General features: G+C 45.5%; 1 protein-coding gene across 5 annotated transcripts in view; it reads left to right on the top strand.

The window, feature by feature from the left end:
• Positions 1-14,727, top strand: part of SULF2 (sulfatase 2) — a 379,961-nt gene that overhangs the window by 40,007 nt on the left and 325,227 nt on the right. For 2 of the 5 annotated variants that reach the window (XM_088472166.1, XM_088472163.1), the window contains exon 2: positions 4,647-4,780. The exons of the other annotated variants lie outside the window; for them this stretch is intronic. The gene's annotated coding sequence lies outside the window, so the exon portion shown is untranslated. The remainder of the gene's footprint in view (positions 1-4,646; positions 4,781-14,727) is intronic. 5 annotated transcript variants of the gene reach the window in all.

Below are 14,727 nucleotides of genomic sequence, written 5' to 3'. Positions count from 1 at the left end.
AAAAAACATACTCACCATCTCCTATGCGAGGTTCTGTCCTCTTCGTTCCAAAGTAGGCATCCCCGGACTTGGCAAAAAAAAAAAAACGAAAACGCGATCCACGAACTTAGTACCGTTCTATAGAACGGTACTTCCCGAATGAGAGCTTAGCGGCGGGGTATCACCATGGAAACCCCGCTGCTAAGCGTTCATTGGCTGAGAGAGGTCATCTCCCGTCTCTCAGCCAATGAACGGCTCCCTCCATTGTAGTCAATGGTGGGAACCGCAGGGTAAACTTTAATAACCTTGCGGCTCCCAGCATTGACTACAATGGAGGGAGCCGTTCATTGGCTGAGAGAGACGGGAGATGGCCTCTCTCAGCCAATGAACGCTTAGCAGCGGGGTTTCCATGGTGATACCCCGCCGCTAAGCTCTCATTCGGGAAGTACCGTTCTATAGAACGGTACTAAGTTCGTGGATCGCGTTTTCGTTTTTTTTTTTTGCCAAGTCCGGGGATGCCTACTTTGGAACGAAGAGGACAGAACCTCGCATAGGAGATGGTGAGTATGTTTTTTTTCACAGGTCCCCTATGGATACTTTACCGGACAAGTGGACCGATGCTACAGGGTTACATAGGTGAGTATGTGTACATGTGTGTGTGTGTGTGTGTGTGTGTATGTATGTTTAATAAACTTATACTGTCACGGTGTGTGTGTCCTGTGTTTTTTTTAAACATTTTTTTACAGGTGAACTACAGGTACTAGTGGGCCCTTAATGCCCTGCATGCTGGTACTTGTGGTTCTCCAAGTACCAGCATGCGGGGCAGGCTTGCTGGGACTTGCAGTTCTACTTGTAAAGACAATGTTTGATATTCTTTATTTACACCACACCACACAATCAACCCGCCACCCACCGCCACCAGGGGTGGCGGGGATAGCCCCGGGCTATCAGCCTGGGCCTGGGGTGCCCTGGAGAGGGTGACCCCTTTATTGGGGGGGTCCCCAGCTCTCCAGGGATCCCCGGCCTGGGCTGACTAGCGGTCAGGGCTGATGCTGCGGCTGGGGGGCCCGGTGAAAGGGCTCCCCTGGCTGTGGCATCAGCCCCCCGCTAGAAAAAGTCCAGTGCTGGTTCTGGAACATACAGGGGAACCCTACTCATTTTTTTCCCCTGTATTTCCAGAACCAGGACCGGATCAGAGCCCAGAGCTGGTTGCGCAGAATACGGGGGACCCCTACGTCGTTTGTCCCCCGTATTTTGGCAACCAGCTCTGGTTCTGACTAGCCCGGTGCTGGTTGTGTTTAAGTACAGGGGACCCCTATGTCGTTTGTCCCCTGTATTTAAGCACACCCAGCACTGGGTCACTAATGCCCGGGGCTGGTTGCTCTTTTTTTGGGGGGGAGGACGCCATTTTTTTCTCTTTTTACACAGGTTTTTTTTTTTTTATTTACCACAGCAGCACAGACGGGTCTCACGGACCCGTTAGTGCTCTGTGTCAATGACACAGATGCAAGTAGCACGGATCTCCTGGTCCGTGCGTGCATCTGTGTCATTGAAATACACAGCAGCACAGACGGGTCTCACTGACCCATCTGTGCTCTGTGTCACTGTCAATCACACAGATGCATGTAGCACGGATCTCACGAGTCCGTGCTACATGCAAATGAGCACCATAATGCTGATTGGCTGAGAGCCGTGACAGACGGCTCTGTCAGCCAATCAGCACTTTGCCCATTAAAGGCAAAGGCATTTTTTTTTAAATGGCCGCTCAAGGCAAAACCTCGAGATCCGACAGCAGATCTCGAGGTTTTGCCTCGGGAGAGGGATCCGGGGCAGACAGGGAGATCCGAGCTTGGGCTCGGATCGCCCCGGATCCCCGAAGTTCGGGTGGGTTCGGTTCTCAGGGAACCGAACCCGCTCATCCCTAATGTATACATCACATTTTGAACACTTTTTCACTGGTAAAACACTGCACCTTCTGCCAGTGTTTTGTTTTGTGTTGGTGCCCCCTAGCAAATAATCCCACACTTTGTGTTTATACATGGATACCAAATATAACACATTGGTTTATGGCTTATTTTTTTTGGTTAAAGAAACATGTGCCAAACTCACAAAATATACAACTATGCAGACCTCCTCCTTTGTTATGGCCCGCTGCGCAGAGGTGAACGGCGTAAACTGAGCCAGTCAGACTCATTATACTGCTGCCTGCTGCGGGCCCCTTCATTGCAGCGGGCCCAGGTCGGAGCAATGTACCTGGCTGCACCGCCATTAGTTCCGCCTCTGACCCAGCACCCCTTTCCCTGTGTCGCAGCACAGTACCCATTACCCAGCAGCACAGATCAGAGGCAGCCAACAACACCCATCACCCCTCTCCCACACAGCAATCCTCATCCAGCACAGCACCCTTCACATAGAACCCCTCTGCCCTCTCCCAGTACAGCACTGCTCACCCAGCAGCACAGCTCACAGCATCACCCCTCACCCGGCCAGCACATAGCACCAGCACTCCTCACTACATGCTGAACTGACTTTAATCAAAATATTTTTATAACACAGTCACTTACTTTTTAAAACTGGCTCCTGCTGAATCCTCTGTGCTTTGTGGGAGTGGCTTTGTGGGGTGGTGCTGGCAGGCTACAGGGAGTCAGTGCAGGCTTAGCTTGCTGGACTCTAGAGACCAGCTGCTATTTTGTTGATGCCCAGTGTCCACTGCCCCAACTGTGCAGAGCCTGCTAGTCTGCTCCAGCTTCCCTGGACCTGCTTGTTGGCTGTGAGCTGTCTGCTGCAGCTGCTGCCCGTTCGAAGCTGAGAGCTCCGATCGCGGTCGCCTAACAACTAGCAGAGCCCTGCCAATCAAGTGCCCCGTCTCCGCAACCACCCTGGTGGTTCCGTTGCTGCCTGCCCGCTCACTGTTTGCTGCTGCCGGGTCCGATCGGAACTCAACTGACAGCTTTGATCGGGCCCAGCAGCAGCAAACAGTGGATGCTGCGCAGCAATAGCAACTGCCCTAGCTGGCAGCATGTGCCCCCTGCCACAGTGCCTGCCACAAACCACTGCCAAGCGCCAGCTCTAGGTGGGCTTGGATGCCCCTAGGCCAGTGTTGGCTAACCTTGACACTCCAGCTGTTATGGAACTACATAACCCAGCATGCACTGCTACAGTTTTGCTATTAGGGCATGCTAAAACTGTGGCAGGGCATGCTGGGATATATAGTTCCACAACAGCTGGAGTGTCAAGGTTAGCCAACACTGCCCTAGGCATTCCAAATGCCCTAGGCAATTGCTTAGTTTGTCTATTCCTAGGGCTGGCTCTGCTGTTTTCCATGCTAATTGTGTCTGAAAGTCTGTGATGGAGTCTGTGTCTAGGACTGTATACGTGCAAGGTGGAATGTCTTCTGTCAGATTCACATGGGCGCCTCATTTTGCGGAATGTTTAGTCTAAATGTTGTTGCTTCTATCTTTCCTGCTCTGCACTAAATTGCTGCAAATCTGAACTTACAGTTCAGTTAATGGGAAATGTAAACTGTCCTGTGCCAATGATGGAGAAAGTTATCTATGTACAGAAGTGTCCTCATACATTTAGCCTCCCTATGCATTAAACAGCCCTTCTAGCTCGCCGTGGCGTGCCTCGGTAGCACCAAGCGTCTTTTCATGTGACTTTTTACCTTCCAATGCGTCTTATTTGCACAGCAATGTGAATAGGACGCACAAGCAGCTTCTGCTGATTAAAATGACTTGTAGCGCAGGGAGGAAAGATGTATGTGGACACATCTGTAGAACAAACTAGACGTTCCACGTAATCGGGGAAGGGAACTATGAAATATTACAAATCTGGGCTTCAACATTATACTATAGTCAGTTATTATGTTGAGTTTGTATGTACCGTATGTCCATATATTTATATAACTGCAGCTCGTCAACTGGAATAATACACAATTTGGTCAGGTCGCAATTTTTAATGTATACTGGTAAAAATAGAACTATAGCCAAAGGGATCTCCTGCTAACCAGTTATAGTTGAAGATATTAGCCTGACATGTGTGAGAAAGTTTAAAACCTGCCGCCTATCAACACAGCCGTAGCAATCATTCAGAGTAATATAGTGAGTGGAATAATTGCTCTGTTTATTCATTGTTGTGTCATTGCATGATTAAGCCGCAGCTTTGGGTAGAAGTTGAAAGGCAGGTTATTCATTTGGAAGACAGCACTCATAAAATATTTTGCTATTGTGGTATTCACAATTAGGAAGGGAAAAGACAAAGGAGGAATGGGAGGGGATGTTTGGGGGAAAACTGTACACCGCACAGAGGTAAGGAATAAGGGGATCTCTGGTACAAGAAAGAACTAATAGGGTAAATAAATGATAATGTAAAAAATTCCCACAAAATTCTGAGACTATAACGTCTAAAGAGTGTGCAACCTAGGAGCAAAACTTACGGTATATATGTACAGCAAAAAAGTACTCCTAAGCTAAGGGGCACACCTCAAATATGACATTCTAAAATATAACTTTTATTGTCTATTCATAAAATAGAGGAATGGTTACAAGACAAACACCTATAACACATATACACTCTTGAGCTATAAATGATAAATTAATGCACTTGTCTCATAGCAGTAACGTTAGAAATGTCTTAATGAATCAATTTTTTCGGTTTTTATAAATTAGACACTTCCACTCTAAAATTGGCTAGATTCTGATGATGTCATCTCCAAGCGTCCACTGCTACCAGCACCGGCCCGAGCAGTACGGAGCAGCGCTCTCCACTCGCCCTCTCTGCCTCTGGACCACTGCGGAGTTAGGTAAGAGGGAGGGGGCGATAGGAAGAAATGCTGCTTACCTGTGCTGGAAAAGCATAGCCCGGGTTGATGCTGCTGTTTAATAGAGGTCTGTCCCAGGTCTTTCCAAAGCTCTGGGTCAGACTCTGAACTTTTGGTGTAAAAGTGGTATTAGAAGATGATTGGTTACTGCCTTATCTGTCTCCACTTTATCTCTCTCCAAGGCTAATACCGCTTTTCCACTAAAATCCCGGGTCCTGCCAGGGACACTGAACACGGGAACCATGCACTGTGAGTGCTCCCTGAGTAATGAGTTTGGGAAACACTGAGTTAGGCCATACATGCCTACTTTCCCGGGATGGCTGGGAGTCTCCCGAAAATCGTGTGGCGCTCCCGGACCCCCGGAAAAGTAGGCAAATCTTGCCGCCGCCACACCCTTGTATTGGGTGTGGCGCCCTGAACCCCCCCCCCACATCCCCATTCATGCACCCTCGCAGCGGGGGTTGTGGGGTGGGCAGAGACACGATTTGTGCTGTATTGCGTCATCATGGCCCCGCCCCCTTCTTCACAATGTCATTAGTCTCGGCTTTGTGAAGAGGGGCCACAATGATGCAATTGTGTGGTCACACCCCAATGCCGCATCATCGTCTCACCACGCCCCCTTCTGCCAATTACCCCCGCAGTAGAAACCTGGCTCCCCCCTCCCGGAAGGAGGGAGCTGAATGTCTGTAAGTATGTGTTAGGTAGTTCTGTGACTGTCATCGTGTGTGTGTATACCTACTCTCTGTGCATATACTGTATGCGTCATTTGCCAGTGCCAGAGTATAATGCTTGTATGTGCGTATAATATATTTACCCTATGCGCAGAGTGTAATGCTTGTATGTGCGTATAATACATATTTACACTATTTATTGAGTATAATGCTTGTATGTGGGTATAATACATATTTACACTATGTGCAGAAAGTATAATGCTTGTGTGTGCGTATAATACATATTTACACTATGTGCAGAAAGTATAATGCTTGTATGTGCATATAATACATACAGTATTTACACTATGTACAGAGTAAAGCTTGTATTTGCTTATAATACATATTACACTATGTGCAGAAAGTATAATGCTTGTATGTGCATATAATACATACAGTATTTACACTATGTACAGAGTAAAGCTTGTATTTGCTTATAATACATATGTACAGAGTATAATGCTTGTATGTGCATATAATACATATTTACACTATGTACAGAGGGCCTGATTCAGACCCGGTCGCAAGCGCTGAGCGCTCGCAACCGGGTCGATGGTGGCCCACAGCGCATGCGCACGACAGAGCCGGCTCCGTCGTGCGCATGCGCGAGACCCGGCTAGCGACTGGCAATCCGTCACTCCGGGTCTCGCACCAAAGGGGGCGAGCTGTCGATGTTGAGTGACAGCTCGCCCCATTTGGTGGGCGGGCCGGGGGGGGTGGCTTCCCAAACGGAGGCGTTCCCGAGGGAACGTTTGCCATTTGGGGGCGGCCCCACTGACATCACTCGTTAGAGCCGAAAGCTCTCTGGGGCTTGCGATGAACGAGAACCTACCACAAGGGTCTTGTCGCAAGCCCGATGGTCTTGACTATCGCGACCATCATCATGGCCAGGAGGCCGCTCCAAAAAAACAAACGCCCTGATTCAGAGTGAATCAGGCTCAGAGAGTACAATGCCTGTGTGTGCGTATAATACATATTTACACTATGTACAGAGAGTATAATGCTTGTATGTGTATATAATACATATTTACACTATGTACAGAGTATGCTTGTGTGTGTGTGTGTGTGTGTATAGAATACATATTTACACTATGTACAGAGTATGCTTGTGTGTGTATATAATACATATTTACACTATGTACAGAGTATGCTTGTGTGTGTGTGTGTGTGTGTGTGTGTGTGTGTGTGTGTATAGAATACATATTTACACTATGTACAGAGTATAATGCTTGTATGTGCGTATAATACATATTTACTCTATTTACAGAGTGTATAATGCTTGTACTGTATGTGCATATAATACATATTTACACTATGTACAGAGAGTATAATGCTTGTATGTGTATATAATACTTATTTACTCTATTTACAGAGAGTATAATGCTTGAATATGAATTCAAGATGAATGATATACAGTATATGTATTTTACAGTATACACAGATTTATTTTTTAGTAGGGGTTTTAAATCCAGCTAGAAAAGAAAGATATAAAAGTGGCTATGTTATAGTAAATAAAGGTTTAATGTGTCACTTCACACACCTTGGGCCGGGTTCTGATTTGCACGCAAAGTGGCTGTATTTGCAGGTAGTGGCGGTAGCCTGATTTGCACCTTATGCTAAGCAAGATTACATTCAGCGCCCATCATTAGTTTTGCCACTTGCACCATCACCATGCTACAGTAGGTGCAAGGGATCCGTCAGCCACAGGCCTCCCTTCCCATACGCACGACTTAAAGCCCCCAATACATCAGCAATTGATTGCAGCAATCGTGCAATTTGCAATCGATTGTGTATAAAAATCTTTCCCTTTTTCAATTGATTGTGGCAATCTGCAATCGATTGTGTATAAAAAATATTTCCTTTTTTTCAATCGATTGCAAATTGCACGATTGCTGCAATCAATTGCTGATGTATGGGGGGCTTTAGAATCACACAGAGCCCTAGATACACCCCCACAACACACCCATAAGTCTAGGTGGCTCAGGGCCTGATTCAGAGCCGCTCGAAAGCGGCCGCTCGTTCGCTCCGAGCGATGTTCGCACATCTGTGCATGCGTATGGTTCATAATGCGCATGCGCCAACCAGTCATTGCGGTCGGAAATCATGCGCTCGCAAAACAGCGAGTGCCTGCTAATTTGAGTGACAGAATGAGGCGTTTGTGGGTGGTAACAGGGGAAGGTGCTTGAAAACGGGGAGTGGAGATCCGAACGCAGGCGTGCCAAACGGTCAAAACGGGTGTTTAATGGGTGTGTATAATTAACAAAGCAGCGTCATCGACCACGTCACTTGGTTGTCTTTTAGCAAAAATCATCCGGCTCTGAATCAGGCCCTCAGTGCACTCATATTATGTCCACCCAGTTCCAACCCCAAAACGCCCAATTTCACAGAAGATCCAACCAGGTTCTGTCTGACTCAGAATAGGACACAGGGTCGGATCCAGTAGGAGCCACGCCCTGTTCTGAAAGAGATGGAGGCGACCGTTGACCGTAAGAGGGGCGTGACCTAATTAACATAGGACACACCCATAAATGACATTATTTGGGGGCGTGTCCACATGGCACACCTCCCCTGTAACGTCAGGCTGGGGGCAAGCCCAGCACTCCGTCACTAGCTGGGCTGCCCCCGGCCCTCTCCCTGCACTGAAAGGATGCCGCGCGCATGCGTGCAGCATCCATTCAGCTTATCCGGGGTCCGGCACCGCCGCACAGTGGGACTGTCCCGCTGAAATCGGGATGGTTGGGTGGGATGTGCCCTCTATGGAGTGGCGCCCCTGTTCAACCGCACTGGTCGAACATGCCTCAAGCCGGCCCTGATAGGACAGACATACGGAAGATGTCTAAATTTGCATCTGTGCATTGGCTGTATGCAAAAACTCGCAGTCAGTATAGAGCATTTAAGAGACTGAAAGCTGTTTTGCCACTGCCCTGAAATGGTGCAGATGTCGTGAGCTAGATTTTCAGTCTAAACATGTCAGGCATTTCAAGAAACATTTATATGTTTAGGACTTTACATGCTTTGTAGCAGTTAACTATGTTCCAGCTTGAAAGTAATTAGTCGGGACAGCTCCAAGTGATGACAGCATGTGACACGCCAAGGTCTGCCGTAATGAATGCGTCAGAACTAGTAATATGGCAGTAATGGGGGCTCTTTAAGATCCAACATCTTGCAGGTTGAATTGAGAAAGTTGGATTTTAACTGTTATGCAGGAACCATTTAATAATTTGTTTTAATTCATATTAATTGAAGGATCTGATAAAAATAAACTCTACTCAGCTTTAATTAGTCCAGAACTGGGTGTAATTTTGCTTACTCTGGCTGAACCAGTAACTAACTGAGGGCCTGAGTCAGAGATGGCCGCTAATGCAATTTTCACGCAGATCAAGCGATTGTTTGCATATGCGTATGCATTGCAGTGTGTGAAGGCAGCTGCAATCTCACTGCGATCATGCAGTCCATGGTGACTCATCGCTGAGTAATTGACAAGAAGTGAGCGTTTGGGGGTGTTGACAGGGGGACGATCGGCGAACCGTTTGAACGCCGTTACATGGGCGTGCATAAATTAGCCACTGCTATTGCCGACGCAGCTCTGCGTGTCAGAAGAGCACCCAAGGCTACGGCAGGTCAGACCTGCCGCAAGGGTAAGATGGCTGCCGATGTTACTGTTATTTACGCTGGTATGCGCCATCGCACGCAGGTATGAAAACATCAGTGGATGCGTCTTTATGCTCGGTTGATCTTTGCTAACATTAACATATTTTTGCAGCTGCGTTCCGTACAAAATCACAGTTGCAATCTTATTAGCTCTGAATCAGGTACTGAATCCCAGCGACTGATGCAGTGTTATCTGTACTCATTTTATGTGATTTGTGATACTGAATATAACCTAGTCTTGTAGCTATAAATGGATATTGATAGATTGTAGATGGCTCTATAGGGTTTATAGATTATTTAATTAAATCTAAATCCACAGTCATCACTGTTTCTGATATGTGCCTCTTCTGTCCAGTATGACCTTTAGTATTTGTCAGCTTATTATGGGGTAATATGCTAGAAATAAGGTTTGATGAAGAATCGCCTCTGAAACTTCATACAAGGTTTCCCAATAATATGTCACAAAATATTCTCCCATCTGCTTTATCGCCACTGTGCACAGAGACTCGGGGGTAAATTTAAGGTGAGAGTTTTTAGAAGTGGAGATGTTGCCCATAGCAACCATTCAGATTCTACTTTACATTTAACTAACAAATTAATAGCTACAATCTGATTGGTTGCTATGGGCAACATCTCCACTTCTAAAAACTCACTTTAGTAAATACTATTTAATTAAGAAAAAAAAATTGTTAAGCTGGGTACACACACAAAGATTTTCTGTCCAACCATCCAACTAGTTGATTGGTTGGAATGAAAATCTGGTAAGGTATGGGAGTAACTGATGATCAGCAATTTGCTCCCAAACGCCGAAAAATGGACAAAAACTGTTGTTTGAACAAATTGTTTAAATCAAACATTTAACAAACTTGTCTGACGCCATTTTCATCTGTTTTCTGGCATTTAGGAGCAAATTGCTGATCATCAGTTACTCCCATACGTTACCAGATTTCATTCCAACCAATCAAGTAGTTGGATGATTGGACAGAAAATCTTTACATGTGTATGCAGCTTTAGGGTTTCTTTTGAATAACATGGCTTCTGTAATAGAAAGAGGGCAATACTTTTAAGGTTAAATGACAGTATAATGCATTTCTTTTCCAAGTTTCTGTTAAATTTGTTAGAAATGACAATACATGGTGGTGTTCCTGCTTGTATAGATGAGCCCAAGATGTAAACCCTAATGCCTCGGAGGAGTCCAGGTGTTCTCCCCCTTAATATATTCCTGGCAGTTCTCCCTACTGTTACTAAGTGATGGATTGTTGTAAACATGGTTTCTTTTAATACTAATTAGGCAGAATCGCCATCATACAAAACTAAACATGTTTCCCAGCTTCTCCCGGTCTGTGATTTCTACAAGTGCCAAAAATGTGCCAGAGTATTTCACTGCTAATCACACACACTAACTTGTGCGTAGAAACCCGGAGCTGAGCCACATTGCTGGAGCTGCTGCTGCGTTGTGCCTGTCTGCAGACGGATGAGGGAATTGTGGAATGAGCATGGTACTTGCATAATGAGCATGGTGGGGCTTGTTTAACTCTGGATGGAGAGTCACAGTCTCAGCCATGTTTTCAGTTACAGAATTTACGTAAGAAGGTTTTTTTGGCAATAACTACCCAGCAGATACTTTGTGTAATAATAATCATAGACTGAAGCCCCATGTGTGCAGTAGAACGGTTTCTGATCAGATAAAAAATACTCTGGCAATTTCTTGCCAATCGTACACCGACTAAAGGCCCCAACACACGAAGCGATATAGTGGCCGATCCGATGGATTGGAACTATATTGCAGCTATATAATGTCCTGTGTCGGCATGAAATCGTCCGCTTCACGCTCCCGTGGCGTCAACTGTCACTCCTTCAGATCTTTCTGCAAGCACAAGAGATTTGGAGAAGTGATGTATGATCCCATGCTGGTTTATGTGGGAGGGGGGACCGGTATATCGGGCGGTCGAGCACCTGATCACGCCGTGTGTGGGGACCACCCGATATGTTGGCCATCGTATCGTGGATCGTATCGCTGGGTACACATCGTACTGTGTGTACCCAGCTTAACAGGCTGATATGTATTTAGATACCAATAAATGGGAACTGCTGGTATATAACATTAAGTTGATATATATATATATATATTTTTAAATTTATCCATAGCTATTACTTAATACAGTCAAATATACAGATGTGTCCTTATACGCCTAGCCTCAATACGCTATGTGGCGCAAGTTATCTGGTGTTAGTGTGCCGCCAACCCGTGCGACTCCACTAGCGTCAAGGGTCTTTTTTTTTTTTTTTTTTTTTTAATTTCTTAGTCACAATTCGACACTTGTATATATGTGTGCGACTGAGTCTGTAAATGAAGCACCTCGGAACTTGGCGGGGGAAAAAAAAGCCACGGTGGCCACATTGTAGCACTTCATATACAGATTCAGACTCAGTCGCGCACACACATATACATGTGGTGAATATCAAATGAATCTGCAGTCTCCTGGTGCATCTTAGTCACATCTAGATGGGCGAAAAAGATACTCGGTACAAGCAGGATTGCACGGGACCTGGCGCGCCGAGAGGGGCCATTTGGCACGACTGCAGCAATTGTGTATGAGGAGTGAGGACACACCTGTTGTATTCTGTTTTTCATAATAATTTTCCTGATCAGACATTGCTCTATTAGATGGAGCTATTTATTTTTCTGTGTTATCTCTGCAGGAGAAGCTGACCACTCACCAGTCACACTAATACCCCTTTTCCACCTAAATTCCGGGTCTGACCCGGAGTTGGAACAAAGGGCCTGATTCAGAGTCGAACGCTCTGACCAGAGCGCTCTCTCTGAATCAGGGCCCTCCTACCTAAAAATGGAGCGGCCTCCTGGCCGCTCGCATAGCTGTGGGTGACCACCCACAGCTTATGCGAATGGCCAAAAAGATGGTCGCGATGGTCAAGACAATCGCGACCATCAGGCTTGCGACGAGACCCTGCGGTAGGGTCTCGCTGCCGCAAGCCCTGGAGGGCTTTTGGCTCTATCAGAGCCAAAAGCACTCCCACTGACATCACTAGTGATGTTAATGGGGCCGGCCCCAGACGGTAGGCGTTCCCATGGGAACACCTCTGTCTGGGCAGCAACGCCCCCGCACGCCCACCAAAGGGGGCGTGCTGTCACTCACCATCAAAGATTATCTTGAAACAATGCGCTTCAATATAGGATGCAGCTAGAACAAAAAATAGAGGTCACAAAACTCTATAATTCAAAGACATAAACAAAAACAATAAAGTCCCAGCGCTTCCTTCTAGGTCAATGTAAAATGTTATTCCCTCCTGTAGGTCCTTTAGAATAAAAGTACTGTATAGATGATTCTTCTTCCTTGTTCCACAATAGTTGCCACCAGGCATATATTTCGGATCTATATAAAAGAGAAAAATTTTTTCCACATATAGTGAAGTACAATCTATTTGAAAAACAATTTTAAAACATATTATCCTCCAGCACTTAGGGGTTTGGGTAACGTACCAGATGGAGAGGTGTATATGTACACCGGCAAACACAAGTGAGTCAAGAAGCAATCCCGGACAAAGCCCCTGTCTTCACGATCCCTGATGTAGACAATCCACTCCTCACATCTGCATCTGTTCCTTCCCCATAAACACCAACGCGTTTCAACAATTCAAGTCTTTATCAAGGTGTGCTGGTATGGTGGTTATCCCACCCTAATATACCCCACCTTACCCTCTCATTGGTTAACAACAGGAAGTGGGAAAAACTTTGTGCATTTCATACATAAACATTATTCTCTTTCATAAGCACCTTCTACTTTCATATATAATATCAATTTTATTCAAAGTCCTCTGAAATAATGCTTCTATAATCCATAAAATATATAATATCCATTTGGAACGCATGTATGACTTCCGGGTATAGTCACCTGACTTATCACATGACTCACGAGATGCTGCTTACTTCCTATTGTCTGTTCTATTGAGACACAGCAATTACTTCCGGGTGCGGTCACCCGACGCACCACGTGACCGGATCCATACTATCATATATTTACTAATGCGGCTAATGTTCACCGGCCGCCTTTCCTTATAGTCTATCATCCGGGGTATATAGGTCATCACCTTTAACACACCCCTGGAGTCTCCTTCCAGTCTATTAATTCCGTCACCTCTATATAAGTGACATCTCGTATTGTCACGTGATCCGGAGACATGCGGGTCATTTCAAAGCAAAAAATGGCTCCCGCTGGAACGCAAAGCGTATATTGTAGGAACAATAACTATAGGATGCAAAATACTATAGGACTTGGTGAAAATGCCCACTGATATCCGTTTTGAAACAAAAGTGCAAAGTGCTTATAACTTACATTAGTAATGAGACATTCATATTGTTATGGATCCAATATAAGATATAAATAAATAAAATATAATATACAAAAATGGAACTACACAGATAATATTAAGACTTCATAAAATACATTTAAAATTCGTAAAAATTCATAAAAATTCATATGTTAAAAATATATAACTATAAGAACCACTTAATTTCGAAATCATTATTCAGGCCACTGGGTATTAGGGTTTTTAGCTCATATATCAGCTTCATTTCTGTTTTAGCTAAAGCATTATCTATGCCCCTTTGTCTCCAGTTGGGTTTCACTAATTGAATCCCCATTACATTCTTTATTCCTGAAGTAGATTTCTGATGATATTCTCTAAAATGATTAGAGAGGGAGTCTTTCTCAAAACCTTTTTTAATATTCCTTAAATGTTCACTCCACCTCTCTTTTAACTGTCTAGTAGTGCGTCCAACATATTGCAAACCGCATGTGCATTCAATTAAATTTATGTCACTCACCATCGACAGCACGCCCCCTTTGGTGGGAGACCCATAGCGACAGCTTGGCTGTCGCTATGCGGGTCTCGCGCATGTGCACGACGGAGCTCCCTCCGTCGCGCGCATACGCACTAGGGCACCATCGACCCGCTTGCGAGCGCTCAGCACTTGCGAGCGGGTCGGAATCAGGCTCAAAGTTTCTATCCGGATCAGACCCGGAATTTTGCAGGGTCTGCAGAGACCAGGCTTTTCCGGAGTGAAAGTGGTCGCTTGGAGATGATGTCATCTCCAAGCGCCACTGAAGCCGGACCAATTGGCCGGCTTGCAGCGCACTCCAGGTCATCATGACCCAGAGTGCGCTGTTTTCACAGCAGGGTTTCAAGGGCTACGCCCGTGTTAAACCCTGCTAGTTGCCTGGGTTGGATTGTCGGGTCACTCGACCCGGCGATCCAACCCTCTCCCCTTTTACACCAGGGCGCTGCCCGAGTTAACCCTTCAAAAACCCGGGTTTTAGCTCCGGTGTAAAAGGAGTATTATTCACATACATTAAAATATTCAGAGAAATCCAGTTTTCTGCAACCAATGTTTTTGCTAAACATACTGTATAAAGCAAAATCTGTTTCAAACCATACATTTAAGTCTTTAACTAGCAAATACTATTTTTCTTATTGCACCAGTAAACAAAGCATCAGCCCTGCTGGCTAAAGTACGGTGTACTAGCAGTCTCATTTCACATAGAGCTC

Source organism: Taudactylus pleione, unplaced genomic scaffold (genome assembly GCF_031769625.1).
Source record: "Taudactylus pleione unplaced genomic scaffold, aTauple2 ptg000121l, whole genome shotgun sequence".
NCBI lineage: Eukaryota > Metazoa > Chordata > Amphibia > Anura > Myobatrachidae > Taudactylus > Taudactylus pleione.
This window is presented reverse-complemented; position numbering and strand designations above follow the sequence as displayed.